At 38.3% G+C, this 16,608-nt stretch overlaps 1 pseudogene; it reads left to right on the top strand.

The window, feature by feature from the left end:
- The first annotated feature begins 8,466 nt into the window (after positions 1-8,466).
- On the top strand, positions 8,467-9,898 carry LOC131277641 (ornithine decarboxylase pseudogene; annotated as a pseudogene).
- The last annotated feature ends 6,710 nt before the right edge of the window (positions 9,899-16,608 follow it).

Below are 16,608 nucleotides of genomic sequence, written 5' to 3'. Positions count from 1 at the left end.
ACTGCCCACCAATACATTTCCTTGTCCTTTTTCATTTTTTGCATTTGTAATGGGTAATTTCATGGAGTGCTCACATGTAGTTTCTTCTAGGCACTCTAGGGCAAACAGGGCACCATCCAGCACTTCCTAGATTCTATCCCCAGAATTTAACTGGTGACCCTACTGACTCTATTTTTCTTTTTCAAATACAAAAACACTTTCCTAACTGTGAGCTAACTCATTTGGAGAGGGCTTATGAGGGACATTGTATAAGGAAACTGTTTTGTTGTCTCCACATATTGTTGAGCTGCTAGGTTGGCATTTTTCTTCTAAGTTTTGTGAGTGTGAGCTTCCACTTTTATCACGGCATTTTTTTCTTTGTTTTACCTTTTCCTTAGGTGATAGAAATACACCTATTATTTCAGATATTTACCATTTTTTATTTGTTTCCTAATGACTTCAGGGAGTCCATTTGTTTTCATAAACTTCCCAAATCATGAATTACTCCAAACACATACCTACGGTCAGTATAAATATTGTGATTTCCTTTTAGCTAAATGACTGCCTCTATTTAAAAGTTTTGCCACAGCTCACTAGGGCATGGTGAAGCTAGGGGCTTGTTGACCAGTAATTGCTTCTACTGTAGTGGTTACATCATAGTCTGCCTCATAATTATCTGTTTCTGTTTTATGGTAAGACACATCTTAAAATTTGATCTAACCCAGGTTTAGCAAGGATTTTTATGTTGTTGTTTGTCTTGTTTTGTGTGTGTGTGTTTTGCTTTGTTTTGCTTTATTTTTGGTAAATCTGGTCCTGGGGATAATAATTGAGAAACAGGAACTTCACAATCTTGAGAATCGTCTTTTTCAGGCATGGACAACAGAGTACTGGATTTAAAGTATCACAGTAGAGGATTTGGATATTTTAAGGAGTGAGCAGTATGATTTCAAAAAAGGTCAGTCTGTGAGTTGACATATGCTAGGTTTTTCTTGAGATTAGCAACCAGCAAATCATGAGCTCTATTAACTAAAAAGTACGCCCCCTGCCCAAGTCAGCTGACACCTCAATGTAATGTTGCAACCACAGCTACTATCCTTTCATGGCTGAGTATGGTATAACTTCTGCATCCAATTACAGACTGGAATATTTTATAGCTTTTTCCCTTTGGAAACTGTGGCACAGTGGTCTCACAAGGAGAGACATACTCTTTCCATGGCTATGCTTGCAACCGAAGGAATGTGGTAATAAATAGTTCCCAGTAAACAGGAGGAAGCTGTTAAGGACTAAAAGAAAAGATGAGCACATACGTTTTGTAGTAAATTGAACACTTAGACTTTGTACCTTGAGATAAGATTTTTTTAAGTTCCTTAGACTATGAGTAATGCTGATAATTAACTGCATGTTGCTGCTTGTTCTCATGTAGATGGGTATATATAGAGTGCCTTGTAAACAAAAAGTTATCTGATGAGTCTCTACTCACAGACCCCCTGATCCCAGCTCTCGCTCTCTTTCTTTCATTCTTCTTTTTCTCTTTCTTTCATTCCCAATAACATTCAGGCCCAAATCTCCAACAAATGGAGCCCAATGCAGAGCCCAAAGAAGTGAGTCTTCCAAAACAGTATTGGGACCCACGGAAAGGACTCCTACAAGGGTTGTAAATGACGTCCAAAGCAGTGTGACTCAAGTCTTCTTTTAGGTAAGTAACATTTCCACGAAGTCATCAGGGTAATGGGTATTCAAATGGGAAGTGTGGAAGAATATTTGCAAGTGTTAAAAACTTTGTTGAAAGCTAGTGGGGTGCCTGTAAAAAGTTGAGAGTTGATTGAATTGTTTGCTTTAATACAAAAGCATTGTGGTTGGTTTCAGCCTCAGGGGTATAATGTTTTAAATTTGAAATAGTGGAGATGTGTAATGAAAGCTTTACAGAGAGCATATCAAAGAGGGGAATCCATTCCTTTTATCTGTGTGAGCTTTGTGCCAGCAAATTACTGCCACCTTAGAGCCTTTACAATCAGAGGAAGATGACAAAGAAGAAATTACTATATTTTCAAAACCCATAGACAAACAGAAAGTGGAGGGCCATTTGAAAGAAATAAATTCTGAGCCAAAAGGCAGAGGAGAGTCTCCTGGCTTTATGCCTAGTCCTAGTACTAACCCTTTTATAGTTAAGAAAATACCTGTCTACTCTAATGAAATATGCAGTCTCCATATATCATCCAGGTCTTTATCCTAGCTTATATCCAGTTCAATCTAATGCACCTGTTGAGCCAGCAATTATGGCTGCCCCAGCATCAACACCTGGAATCTTTTCAGATATGGCAGATGCTTTACCCTATGTTAAAAAGATAGTTGTGGGTAGGAGGCAAGATGGCGTCTGAGTGAGTGCACCTTATAATCTCTCCTGCAAAGAAGCGGCTGAGTAGGGTTGGAGTCCTGCTAGACCAGGCTGTTTTGAGTGTTTGAAGGGAAGGAGGTGTCTGGATGTTGATTTGGTGGGATGGTGACAGAGGAGATTCTTGGAAGAGGTAGAATTTTGGGTCTCTTTCACAGAGGTTGGGGTTGTGAGTGGGACCCTTCCCCCTGGGGCTGGCTGCCTGGTGGTGGTGATTCCTGGAGGCTTTGCTTTGCTGGGGAGTTCCCAAGCCCTGAGCAGACTGTTTTGGGGGCTTGCAGGGTGGGAGGTGTCTGGAAGTCGATTTGGTGAGACAGTGATGGAGGAGATTCTTGCAAGAGGTGGAATTTTGGGTTTCTGATTCAGATGTTCTGGCTGGAGCCCCTCCCCCTAGGGCTGGCGGCTGGGCCATGGTGATCCCTGGGATCTTTGTTGTGTGGGGTGTTCCTAAACCTGAGCAGGCTGTTTCGGGGGCTTGCAGGGCAGGAGGTGACTGGATGTCAATTTGGTGAGACAGTGACAGAAGAGATTCTTGCAAGAGGTGGAACTTGCAGTTTCTGACATGGAGGTCAGAAGTTTTAGGAGGAACCCTTCCACCTAGGGCTGGCAGCCTGTCTGGGGTGGTCCCTGAACTCTTTGTAGTGCAGCAGCACACCCAGCAGGCTGTTTCAGGGGCTTTCAGGGCAGGTGTCTGGATGTCGATTTGGTGAGTCAGTAACAGAAGAGATTCTTGTAAGAGGTGGAATTTTGGGTTTCTGACACAGAGGTCAGAGTTTGCAGGTGGGGCCCCTCTCCCTAGGGCTGGTGCCCAGCTGCAGGGATCCCTGAAGGCTGTGTTCACTGCAGTGCTCCCAGGCCCCCTGTTAACTGGATGCATGGTTCTCAGGTCTGTGTCCCCTAAACCCTGGTGGCCCACACTCCAGAGACTCACACACCTTAAGTCTGCAATATCATAGACTTCCCATCCCTGAATCCACCATGCAACGAGGTCCACTGAGGTCTTTGATTATCCTAGCCCTCAGCGTTTGTTTTTTTTCTTTTTCATTTTTCTTCTTTTTTTGTCTTAGTTGCTAATATTGCATTATCTCCTGGTCTTTTCTCCCATTTTATCCCCCAAGGTCCTTTTTTGTTTATTTAGTTTTTTTTCTCCTTTTCTTTTTCTTGCTTGTTTCCCTCCCTTTTCTTTTCCCACCCTCTTTTTTCTTCTCTTTTTTTCTTTTCTCTCTTTTTCTTCTTATTTTATTATATTTAATTTATATAATAGGAGCTGCAGGGAGCGCTTCACATTGGCTGTGTTTCCTCATCCTCCATTTCCTCTTTTCTGTGTGAATTGATTTTGGCCACCTACACTATCCCCTTTCCCCCAACATCTTATTATCCTCCATCATCTACTGTCTCCCTTACATTCCACCTCCCTTTCTTTGACCCCCAAATTATTTGACTTTTAATTTCTAATACCTTTGTTCTGTTTTCTGTCTTTTATCCACTCTTGATATTATTGTCTTTCTTTTCTCTTTCCCTCTCTCATTAAAACACTGCTTTTTAATTCATACTCTATTTCTCCCATATTCAGTAGACTGTCTCATTATAGGTACTCTATTTACTGCTATAACTCAACAAAACTTACGTGAGTCTAATATCCTTTCTCCCAGATCTCACATTTTTGCTCTGTTAACAGTTATTACCAATACTACATTACACACTTTCTTTTCTTACTCATTTTGCTTTCCCTGGCCCTAATATTTTCCTTCAAAGTGAACTTAGCCAGCAACAAAAACATAGAATAAGAAGAACAAAGTGACAAAGAGAAGACATAACACTTATGCAAGAACAACTAATTAATCCCCAAGAATAGACAAAGAAGCTAAGGAACTGATTAAACCCATCAAGACAAAATGATGACCAGACAGCAAAAAAAAACTACCAAGCAAACCAATAATCAGGAAAACATGGCTGAATCCAATGAACAAACTAAAAGCTGGGAAGGGAAGCAGAACATTGGACAAGTAATTAAAGATCTCAAAACATATATTAGAGATTAACAATATGAAGAAAACACTTAGAGAGGAAATTGCAGACCTGTGCAAAAAGATAACAGATATGATGGGGATGAACAGCACAGTTCAAGAAATGAAAAATACACTTGCTGCAAATAGTAGCAGATTAGAAGAGGCAGAGGAGAGAATTAGCAACATGGAAGACATTACATCTGAAATCAAACAGATAATAGAACTGATTGATAAAAAGATAGAAAAAATCCAACTAGGACTTAGGGACTTGAATGACAATGCAAAATGCACAAACATATGTATTATAGGCATCCCAGAAGGAGAAGAGAAGGGAAAGGAGACAGAAGGGCTGTTGGAGGAAATAATGGCTGAAAACTTCCCAAATCTACTGAGAGAGATGGATGTACATGTCTAGGAAGCACAACACACCCCAAACATCATAAATCCCAACAGGCCCACCACAAGACATATATGTGTCAAATTATCCAATGCTCAAGACAAAGAAAAAATTCTAAAAGCAGCAAGAGAAAAGAAAACCATCACATACAAGGGACACTCCATAAGATTAAGTGCTGATTTCTCATCTGAAACCATGGAGGCAAGATATAGTCAAGGTACTAAAAGAAAAAAAAATCCAACCAAGAATACTCTACCCAGCTAAACTAGCATTCAAAAATGATGGAGAGTTCAAAATATTCACAGATAAACAGAAATTGAAAGAGAATGCCAACAATAACCCTGACCTTCAAGAAAAGAAAAAAACAGGAGAGGCAGAGTTGGAGGAGAATGTAAGAGCAACAAAAAAGACAAAAAGAGAAGGAAAAAAACAAACAAAATATGACAAACACAAGTCCAATCAAAATATGGCTAACATAAATAATTCCTTGAAAGTAATAACACTGAATGTCAATGGATTAAACTCACTTATCAAAAGATTCAGACTTGGAGATTGGATAAGGAAATATGACCCATCTATATGCTGTCTATAAGAAACACATCTTAGGCCCAGGGATTCATGGAGGTTGACAGTGAATGGTTGGAAAACAATCTTACAAGCAAACAATAACCAAAAAAGGCAGGAGTAGCTATATTAATATCAGACAAAATAGACTTTAAATGTGAAAAAATTGTGAGAGACAAAGAATGCTACTACATATTAGTAAAGGGACAATCTCTGAAGAAGAACGAATAATCATAAATATTTATGCTCCTAACAAGGGCACCTCCAAATACATGAGGCAAACACTGGAAAAAGTAAGTGAAAGAGTAGATGCCTCTACAATTATAGTGGGAGATTTTAATACACCACTATCAACTTTGGATAGAACATCTCAAAAGAGAAACACTAAAGAAATAAAAACTTTAAACAGTATATTAGAGGACTTGGCTCTAATAGACATTTACAGATCATTACACCTGAATACAGCAGGATATACATTTTTCTCAAGTGCACATGGATCATTCTCCAAGATGGACCATATGCTAGCCACAAAGAAAGGCTCAGTGAATTCAGAAAGATCAAAATCATAAAAAATAATATCTCTGACCACAGTGGAGATTTCACACCAAGATATGGAAATTAAACAGCATGCTCTTAGAAAAACAGCGGGTCAAAGAGGAAATCTCAAAAGAAATTAATAACTACCTTGAAACTAATGAAAATGATAACACAACATACAAAACTTATGGGATGCAGCAAAAGCAGTACTGAGAGGGAAATTTATAGCCATAAATTCATACATCCAAAAAGAAGAAAGAGCAAAAATTGAAGAACTACCTGCACATTTGGAGGAATTAGTAAAAAAACAACAAAGTAACCCCACAGGAAGAAGAAAGAAAGAAAGAACAAAGATAAGAGCAGAACTAAATGAAATAGAAAATAGGAAAGCACTTGAAAAGATAAACAAAACCAAGAAGCTGGTTCCTTGAGAAGATCAATAAAATTGACAAACCCTTAGCTAGACTAACAAAGAAAAAGAGAGAGAAGATGCAAATACACAAAATAAGAAACAAGAAGGGAGATGTCACCACTGACCCCACAGAAATAATGATTATCATGACAGGATACTTTGAAAAACTATATTCCAACAAAAATGACAATTCAGAGGAAATGGACAATTCCTAGAAACACATAAGCAGCCTATATTGATGAAAGAAGAAATTGATGATCTCAACAAACCAATCACAAGTAAAGAGATAGAATCAGTCATTAAAAACCTCCCAACTAAGAAGAGCCCAGGGCCAGACGGCTTCACTGGTGAATTCTACAAAACATTCCAGAAAGAACTAACACCAATCCTGCTGAAACTCTTCCAAAAAATCGAAGCAGAGGGAACATTACTTAACTCCTTCTATGATGCCAACATTATCCTAGTACCAAAGCCAAACAAAGACACCACAAGAAAGGAAAATTACAGACCAATTTCTCTAATGAACCTAGATGCAAAAATCCTCAACAAAATAGTTGCTAACTGTATTCAACAATACATTAAGCAAATTATATACCATAACCAAGTGGGGTTCATTCCGGGTATGCAAGGATGGTTCAACATAAGCAAATCAATCAATGTAATACACCATATAAGCAGATTAAAGGGAAAAAAATCACGATTATATCTATAGATGCAGAAAAAGAATTGGACAAAATACAGCACCCTTTCTTGATAAAAACACTGCAAAAGATCAGAATACAAGGAAATTTTTTTAACATAATAAAGAGTATATATGAAAAACCCACAGCCAACATCTTTTACAATGGTGAAATCCTAAAATCCTTCCCTCTAAGATCAGGAACAAGACAAGGATGCCTACTCTCACCCCTTCTATTTAACATTGTCTTAGAAGTACTTGCTCGAGCACTGAGGCAAGAAGCAGATACAAAAGGCATTCAAATTGGAAAGGAAGAAGTCAAAAATTCATTATTTGCAGATGACATGATCCTATACATAGAAAACCCTAAGAGGTCTACAACAAGGCTTCTAGAACTCATAAATGAGTTTAGTGAAGTTGCAGGTTATAAGATGAATGCACAGAAATCAGTAGCATTTCTATATACAAATCATGAGCAAGCTCAGGAGGAAATCAAGAAACAAATATCATTTACAATAGTAAATTAAAAAATCAAATACCTGGGAATAAATTTAACTAAAGATGTGAAAAACTTATACACAGAGAACCACACAAGACTGTTCAAGGAAATCAAAGAAGACCTAAATAAATGGAAGAATATTCCCTGTTCATGGATAGGAAGACTAAATATTATCAAGATGTCTATCCTACCAAAACTGATCTACACATTCAATGTAATCCCAATAAAAATCAACACAGCATTCTTTAAGGAGTTAGAAAAACTTACTATGAAATTTATTTGGAAAGGAAAGAGACCCCGAATAGCTAAAGACATATTGAAAAAGAAAAATAAGTCAGGCCTCTGCAGCTCTGCCACCAACCACCCTCTGGCAGCAGTTCTGGTGCCTCCTTGGGCCAGCAGTCCCCCAGAGGGAGGGAGTGAGGTGGGTGGTGGTGGTGGCAGCATTGCGGGCTGCAGGACCTCCTCGGGGTGTGGCCCCAGTGCCCAAGGGCTAGGAGAACATTTCCACTGCTGCATCAAGGGCACAAGTCTTATAATTCAGCAAGATTTGGAATTCCTGGAGAATTGCCTTCCTGAAAAGTTGAAAGAAATCTCTTTTTTTTTTTTTTAAAGATTTATTTATTTATTTGATTCCCCCCCCTCCCCTGGTTGTCTGTTCTTGGTGTCTATTTGCTGCGTCTTGTTTCTTTGTCTGCTTCTGTTGTCGTCAGCGGCATGGGAAGTGTGGGTGGTGCCATTCCTGGGCAGGCTGCTCTTTCTTTTCACGCTGGGTGGCTTTTCCTCATGGGTGCACTCCTTGCACGTGGGGCTCCCCCACGCGGGGGACACCCTTGCATGGCACGGCACTCCTTGCGCGCATCAGCGCTGCGCCTGGCCAGCTCCACATGGGTCAAGGAGGCTGGGGGTTTGAACCGCTGACCTCCCATATGGTAGACGGACGCCCTAATCACTGGGCCAAAGTCCGTTTCCCAGAAATCTCTTTAAATTCTGTCTCTTAGTTTTCCATTTTGTTGTGTTTCAGTGGAACATCAAGAAACCATGAACAACTTCAGTAATGAGGAGTTTGACTGCCATTTCCTGATGAAGGTTTTACTGCCAAGGACATTCTGGGCCAAAAAATTAATGAAGTTTCTTCTGATGATGATAAAGATGCCGTCTATGTTGTGGACCTTGGAGACATTCTAAAGAACATCTGAGATGGTTAAAAGTTCTTCCTCGTGTCACCCCATTCTTTGCAGTCAAATGTAATGACAGTAAAGCCATAGTGAAGACCCTGGCTTCCATAGGGACAGGATTTGATTGTGCTGGCAAGACTGAAATCCAGTTGGTGCAGAGTCTTGGGGTGCCACCAGAGAGGATAATCTATGCAAACCCTTGTAAACAAGTGTCTCAAATTAAGTATGCCACCAATAATGGAGTTGAGATGATGACTTTTGACAGCGAGGTTGAGTTGATGAAAGTGGCCAGGGCATATCCAAAGGCAAAAGTTGGTTTTGTGGATTACCACCGATGACTCCAAAGCAGTCTGCCACCTTAGTGTTAAATTTGGAGCCACACACAAAAACAGCAGGCTTCTTTTGGAATGGGCTAAAGAGCTCGATATTGATGTCATTGATGTCAGCTTCCATGTGGGAAGTGGCTATACTGATCCTGAAACTTTTGTGCAGGCCATCTATGATGCCTGCTGTGTCTTTGACATGGGAGCTGAGGTTGGTTTCAGCATGTATCTGCTTGATATTGGTGGTGGCTTTCCCAGATCTGATGACATGAAGCTTAAATTTGAAGAGATAACCAGTGTCATTAATCCAGCATTAGACAAGTATTTCCCATTAGATTCTGGAGTGAGAATCATAGCTGAACCAGGCTGATATTATGTTGCTTCAGCTTTCACACTTGCAGTGAATATCATTGCCAAAATAAATTGTATTTAAGGAACAGACAGGCTCTGATGATGAAGATGAATGAAGTGAACAAACCTTTATGTATTATGTGAATGATGGAGTATATGGATCATTTAATTGTATCCTTTATGATCATGAGCATGTAAAGCCTCTTCTGCAGAAGAGATGCAAACCAGATGAGAAGTATTACTCATCTAGCATATGGGGACCCACGTGTGATGGCCTTGATCGGATCGTTGAGCACTGTGGCCTGCCGGAAATGCACGTGGGCAACTGGATGCTGTTTGACTGGATGCTGGGGGCTTACACTGTGGCTACTGCTTCCACTTTCAATAGGTTCCAGAGGCCAACCATCTACTATGTGATGTCAGGGCCTGCATGGCAAGTCATGCAACAAATCGAGAGCTGGGGGTTTCCACCCGAAGTAGAGGAGCAAGACGCCAGTGCTCTGCCTTTTTCCTGTGCTTGGGAAAGTGGGATGAAGCACCACCCGGCCACTTGTGCTCCAGCTAGTATTAATGTGTAAATACTATTTTTGTAGCTGCTAACTGTGAGTTTACCTAGAATGGAGGTATTTGGGGGGGGGATCATTTAACTTAATTACTGCTAGTTTTGAAATGTCCTTCTAAGAGTAGGGTTGGCACAGACACAGCGATAAGGAAGACTAGGAGATGGGGTTACACTTATCTGTGTTCCTATGGAAACTACTTGATTATTTTGTTTTATATGGATTTTTATTCACTTTCAAACATACTTCTAAGGGATGCCTCTCACGTGCTGAGCAAGCATTTATAGCTTGTATAACCACAGAATGGGCCAAAAGCTTAATGCTGTGACCTGTTTTAAAAATAAAAGTGTCTTGAAAAAAAAAAAGAAAAAAGAAAAACGAAATTGGAGGAATCACACTATCTGACTTCAAAACATACTACAAAGCTACAGTAGAGAAAAAAGCATGGTATTGGCACAAGGAGAGACACACAGACCAATAGAACTGAACTGAGAGCTGATAGAGATCCTCATTTATATAGTAATATAATATTCAATAAAGCCACCAAACCCTCTCAACTGGGAAAGAATGGCCTATTCAAAAAAATGGTGCCTGGAGAACTGGATATCCATATGTAAAAGAATGAAAGAGGATTACCATCTCACACAAAGGCAATAAAAATAAATAAATAAATAAAATATACCCAGGGGATCTGAATCTCTGGACTGACCATATGATAGCCAGGCCCCGAGCCTCAACAGACTTCAGCTCCTACACTATGATTTATTGGACTTACCTCACTCAGCTAACATGGAGTTGAAGAAGGTCAACCACACACCATGGAGTCAAGAGTGCCTACAACTGAAAGCAGGAGGATTGCATCCAGCATCCATGTGGAATCTAAGCCCCCTCTGGATATAGATGTGGAGTGGGCACAACCATTCCAAGGTCTACAGGATGCAGGAATAGAATATGGATTAGAATGGACTTACTGATATTCTATTCATGAACTATTGTGATTAGTAATCTAAGAAAATGTGGCATTGGTGTGGAGAAAGTGGCCATGGTGGCTGCTGGGTGTGGGGAATGAGAGGAAGAGATGAGATGTGTAGGCATTTTCAGGACTTGGAGTTGTTCTGGGTGATGCTGCAGGGACAGTTACCAGACATTGTATGTCCTCCCATGGCCTACTGAATGGGAAGTGGTTGAGTGTGGGCTATGATGTGGACCTTTGACCATGAGGTGCAGCAGTGCTCAGAGATGTATTCACCAAATGCAATGAATGTCTCATGATGATGGAGGAGATTGTTCCTATGGGGGGATGGAGTGGGCTGAGGGGGTGGGGAGTATATGGGGACCTCATATTTTTTTAATGTAACACTAAAAAAATAAAGACAAAAAAATAAACCATTGCTGTATGATAAAAAAAAAAGATAGTTGTTTCCAACCTCACTCCTCGAACAACCTTCATATACTGTTTATTGCAAGGATCTTGACAAGGGGATCTGGAGGCCATGTAATTCTTATCAGCTTTTCTGGTTATATCATGACCAACTCCATCAGATGCTAATAATCCTCAAGGAGGTGCTGAGTTCCATCATGAACCAATACCTTTTAAAGTATGGGAAAATTTAAAACAGGTAAAAATACTAAATAAAGTCCTTTTTAGTGAAATCAGGCTTGTAAGAAAACTCTCTGTTAAAGTGTTAACTAAGATAAGGAAATTATTCAGGCTGCAACTCTGTAAACCCCTGCTGTCTACATAATAATGTAGTTGTGGGCTAGTGGGTGTTAATAGAATTAAACTCTTGGAGAAGAAGATAAACATAGCAACATTAGTGTTCTGTTTTGTTTCCATGCTAATTCTGATTGGGCCTATTTAACCAAAATAATAAAACTAGTACAAAATTTTTATCAAGGTGTTAAAAGGAATTTTTGGTTTTAAATCAATAGTTTACTCCTGAACTTCAAGTCTCAGTATAGTCTTACAGAGTAGTAATCCAAGAAATGTGTGTTCTAAACTGCTAAATAAGAGCTTAACTACATTTATGCTGCTCAAATTATCTTAACTGATTGCTGATAACTAATAAAAATGTTTCCAAGCACAAGCTTGCATGTTACAGGCAACATGGATTCCAGAAAAAATCTTAAAAACAGTAAAATCTAAGATGTGCTATGATGGAGAACTTAAAAACAACTATACCAAAAAAGTAAGAAAGTAAGAATTATGAGTCAATTGTAAACTGTATGTTCCTATTAATGTGTTGTAATTGTTTTGTGTTTGTTCAATGTCAGTTTATGTTTTGATACCTCTGGATGGTGATATAAATTAATAAATAAAAATTTCTAAGAGTTTTATTCAAATGGCCAAAAATTAAATAAGTGCTTATATTAATACTTAAGTTTAAATGTTAATGGGATCTCTACAATGATAAAAAAATGTAAGTCTTAAGTAATGAAATTACTATGTCTCTTCATTAAAAAATGGTTCTTGCCTAAGTTGAAATGAATAGTTTATTTTTATTCACAAAATAAAGGATGTAAAACTTGAATAAATATTTTGAAAAGTAAAATTTTGTAGAAGTGCTAACTAAAAGTTGATACATTTGTTTAAAAAAGTGTATTTTGTCCTGAAATAAGACAGCTGGTCTTCATAAAATCAGAAAGAACATATGCAGAACAGAACTTGAATGCATACGGTAAGTTATAAAGGGTATTGTAGTAACTCTGAGTAAGGGAATGTGTCCTGTGAAGGTAAAATTTGTCTTAAAATAATATAATTATAGTCTATATGGTTACAAATAATTATAAGAATTTTAACAAAGCATTGTTTAAATTAAGGTACTTAAATGGATAATTGCAAAAAGTCATTATTAAACAAAACCTGAATTGATAATAATAATAATAAAAGGTAATTTTATAACAAGAAAACTTGTGGGCAGCCAGCCTCCCCTGCCAATCTGCTTCTAAAAGACTATTTCTGGTATTACATGCTAATAAGTATTTAAAATGAAGAAAAGTTCATTATTTTAACAAGTTTGTTTAGTGTTGATAGTAATTATATTTTGGAAAAAGGTTGCCTGTAAAGTTTCCAAAATTGTTTTGGTAACTTATGTATGTGGGATATACGGAATGTGTTTTTATTGTTAAGGAAACAGGAGATGATTTTGTCCTAAGAAAAATGATTATTAAGAAAGAAAAAATGTGTGACAAAACCTGAATGAATACTGAAAGTGTAGAAGGTTAATGGAAAAGAAATTTTTATGGTTAAAGTTAAGAAAGATTTGATGGGTCTGTCTATAAAGTTTTAAATAGTTTAGTATCAAGAAGTATACTAATGCAAAGTTAAAATTTTCTTCTTTCTCAAAGTCTCTCAAATCATTAGCCTGTTTTGATAAAAGTTTATAAAAAGTTTTCATCTTGAATAATCAGTATACAAAGAAAGTCTGTTTTATCAAAATAGCTTCTTGTGCTTTAACCTCATCATTTCCTCAGTGTTCAAAGAAAAAAAGGTCTCATCTCTTTTAAAGGAAATTAATTTTCAAACCTGCTTTCTCAAAATCAAATCCTGAAAAGTAGCTTTTTATCCAAACTAATTACCTTGAAAGAAAAATTAAATAGTTGAGTTCATTTAATATGTTATAAATTGAATGGAAGGTCTTTAAAAGTGTTATAAAATTAACCAGATTTTTAAACCCTGTTTGAGTAAAAGGTTCATATGAATGCTTAAGAGTGTATAAATTTACCAATATTTCAACATAATACTAAACAAAAGTACAATATGATTAATTATGGCTTTAATTAATATAAAAAGGTGTGTGTCATAGAAAAAACTTCTTATCATAAATTGCAGTAATACCATTGTAGTATGGAGCTGTACCAAATATTGCTAGCTTGTTGCAAAAAATTAATATCCAACTATGCCACTATCACTTTGTTTTAAAATGTGCTAAGACTTTCTTTAGTATTTCCTTAGGCAAGTCAAGCCAGCCTGCATTCTCCTACCTGTAGAAAAGTCAACAATAGACTTTTGCAGTGCCTCCCCAAGGCTGTGTATGTAGCCCAACCATCTGCCCTGGCCTTGTGGCAAAGAATCTGGCTGTGCAGAAGAAATCTGGCTAAAAAAATGCTACTGATGACATTATGTTAATAAGTAATCCTTTTTTCAAAATTATAAGAAACAGCAGAAACAATGGTATCTTATCTTGAGAGCCTGGGGTGGGCAGACAGTTGGGGTGGACTGTGAGGTCCCTGCTCCTCTAATGAATTCTTCAATATTGTTTAGTTGGGCAAAACAAAACTATAACCTCTGCTGTAATTGATAAAGTACAATGTTTTCTCATGTTAATGTAGTTTGTAATATGGTTGGAATACTGAAAATCTTTCATCCCTCACTTAGCTCAAATATTACAACCATTGTATGTATTAATAGGGAAAAATCCTTCATGGAAGTAGGAAAACCTCCAGCAAGCTGCTTTAAATAATAATAAAAGGAAAGTAAACTGTGGACATTAACTTAGCCTATGAATTGAACGTGGCAAGCACCAACATTGGCTTTGGATGGAGTTTGTGGCAAAAGCAAAATTCTAAACAAGTATCTCTTGGATTTTAATCACAATTCTGGAAAGAGACCAAAAGTGCAATTGTGTGCAGCATGGGAGGTCCTGCTAAAAGTGAAAGATTTAATCCAATAGTGCCTGGTTACTCTAAAGACTGCCATCCCTATCCAGGGGTGGATTGCAAATACTAAAAGCAAGACAGAAATGATGGACTGTTGTAAATCACCCTCAGATTATGAAAAAGCACCTGGGATACCTGCTAGTAGTAACAGGTGGCTGTCATGTCCCTGCCCACTCCACTAACACCCCTTTTAGGACTGTTGACACAGATGCAACAGGGCCCTACCACTGAAGCCTGAGAAAAGGAAAAATTGGCTCCACTGTAAAGGTGAATACCAATGAAGAAACTATAGTGATGGCCAGAAAAAGAAAAGGCATCTGGATACCTGTGAGAATGATGTGGAATTTGGCAGTCATTTCCCGAAAGTCAGTTATTGCTACATATGGCACAAGAATTCTTGAAATGGACTAGATGCTTTCTTTGACTGCTTATTATAAGCATTTTGGGGATGATTGGTATCATTACAGTTGCTGCTATTGCTGTAATAACTTTACATGAAAGTATGAACAGAACAATATGTACATAACTGACATAAAAATGCTAGTGATTTGTGCCATAGTCAAGAGCATATAGATTCTGGGCAGTTAAATAATTGAGTTAATGATTTGAAATCAGCTATGTTACATATTAGAAATCAATTGTATAATTTGAATTTGTTAAGGGGGTTGAGATGTGGCTGGAATGAAAGTAATTTCTGTTTAACTCTGCTTGCATATAATACATCAAATATAGTATGGAAAAAGTAAGAATCATTTATTAGGCCATAAAAGTAATATCTCTCTGGAAATCATTGAATTACAAAGGAAAATATTAGAGATGTCTCATAATCAAATTCATGTAGCAAATGTTAAGGATATTTTCTCAGATATGATTTCACATATTACAAAATTTAACCCAGTTAATTGGTGGAAAGCACAGCATTTCCTGTCAGCTTTAGGAATAGGGCTAAACATATTTGTTCTATTGCTCATGATTCTTGCCTGTGCCAGACAGTGCTTTCAAAGAAAATTGCAAAGTGTAACAGCCATGGGACATGCAAATAATCTGGTGCTAGCCGAAGCACTTCAATAATCTCCCCAAATCAAAGAGCTTGGCGGGTAGTCAATGATGAATAAGACTTTTGAGAGGAGGGCAACCTAAGACAGGCATGGTCACCTCAAGTAAAACAAAAGGGGGGGGGGAGGTGGACTTGGTCCACTGGTTAGGGTGTCCGTCTACTACATGGGAGGTCTGCAGTTCAAGTCCCGGGCCTCCTTGACCCGTGTGGAGCTGGCCCATGTGCAGTGCTGATGTGTGCAAGGAGTGCCGTGCCTTGCAGGGCTGTCCCCCACATAGGGCAGCCCCATGTGCAAGGAGTGCACCCCATAAGGAGAGCTGCCCAGTGTGAAAGAAAGTACAGCCTGCCCAGAAATGGTGCCACACACATGGAGAGCTGACACAACAAGATGACACAACAAAAAGAAACACAGATTCCTGATGCCACTGACAACAACAGAAGTGGACAAAGAAGATGCAGCAAATAGACACTGAGAACAGACAACGGGGTGGGAGAAGGGGAGAGAAATAAATAAGTAAACAAACAAACAAAACAAAAAGGGAAAGTTTGGAAACTGAGGCACAGAGGTCTCACAAGGAGAGACATGCTGTTTCCATGGCTATGCTTGCAGCCTAAGGAATTCAGTAATAAATAGTTCCCAGCAAACAGGAGGAAGCTGTTAAAGGCTGAAAGATGAGCACATACCTTTTGTAGTAAATTGAACACTTAGACTTTGTACCTTGAGATAAGATTTTTTGAATTCCTTAGACTATGAGTAATGCTGATAGTTAACTGCATGTTGCTGCTTGTTCTCATGTAGACTGAGGTATATATAGAGCCCCTTATAAACAATAAAGTTGTCTGATGAGTCTCTACTCATGGACCCCCTGATCCCAGCTTTCTCACTTTCTTCCTCTTTCTTTCATTCTTCTTTTTCTTTCATTCCTGATACCCTTCGGGCCCAAATCTCCAACACTCCCCATGTCTCCAGTGATGGCTTTTAATAGTTTTATTTTGATTTTCATAAACTTGA

This window comes from Dasypus novemcinctus, unplaced genomic scaffold, assembly GCF_030445035.2.
Source record: "Dasypus novemcinctus isolate mDasNov1 unplaced genomic scaffold, mDasNov1.1.hap2 scaffold_212, whole genome shotgun sequence".
Classification (NCBI taxonomy): domain Eukaryota; kingdom Metazoa; phylum Chordata; class Mammalia; order Cingulata; family Dasypodidae; genus Dasypus; species Dasypus novemcinctus.
The sequence above is the reverse complement of the archived record's forward strand: the minus strand, read 5'-3'. Positions and strand labels throughout refer to the sequence as shown.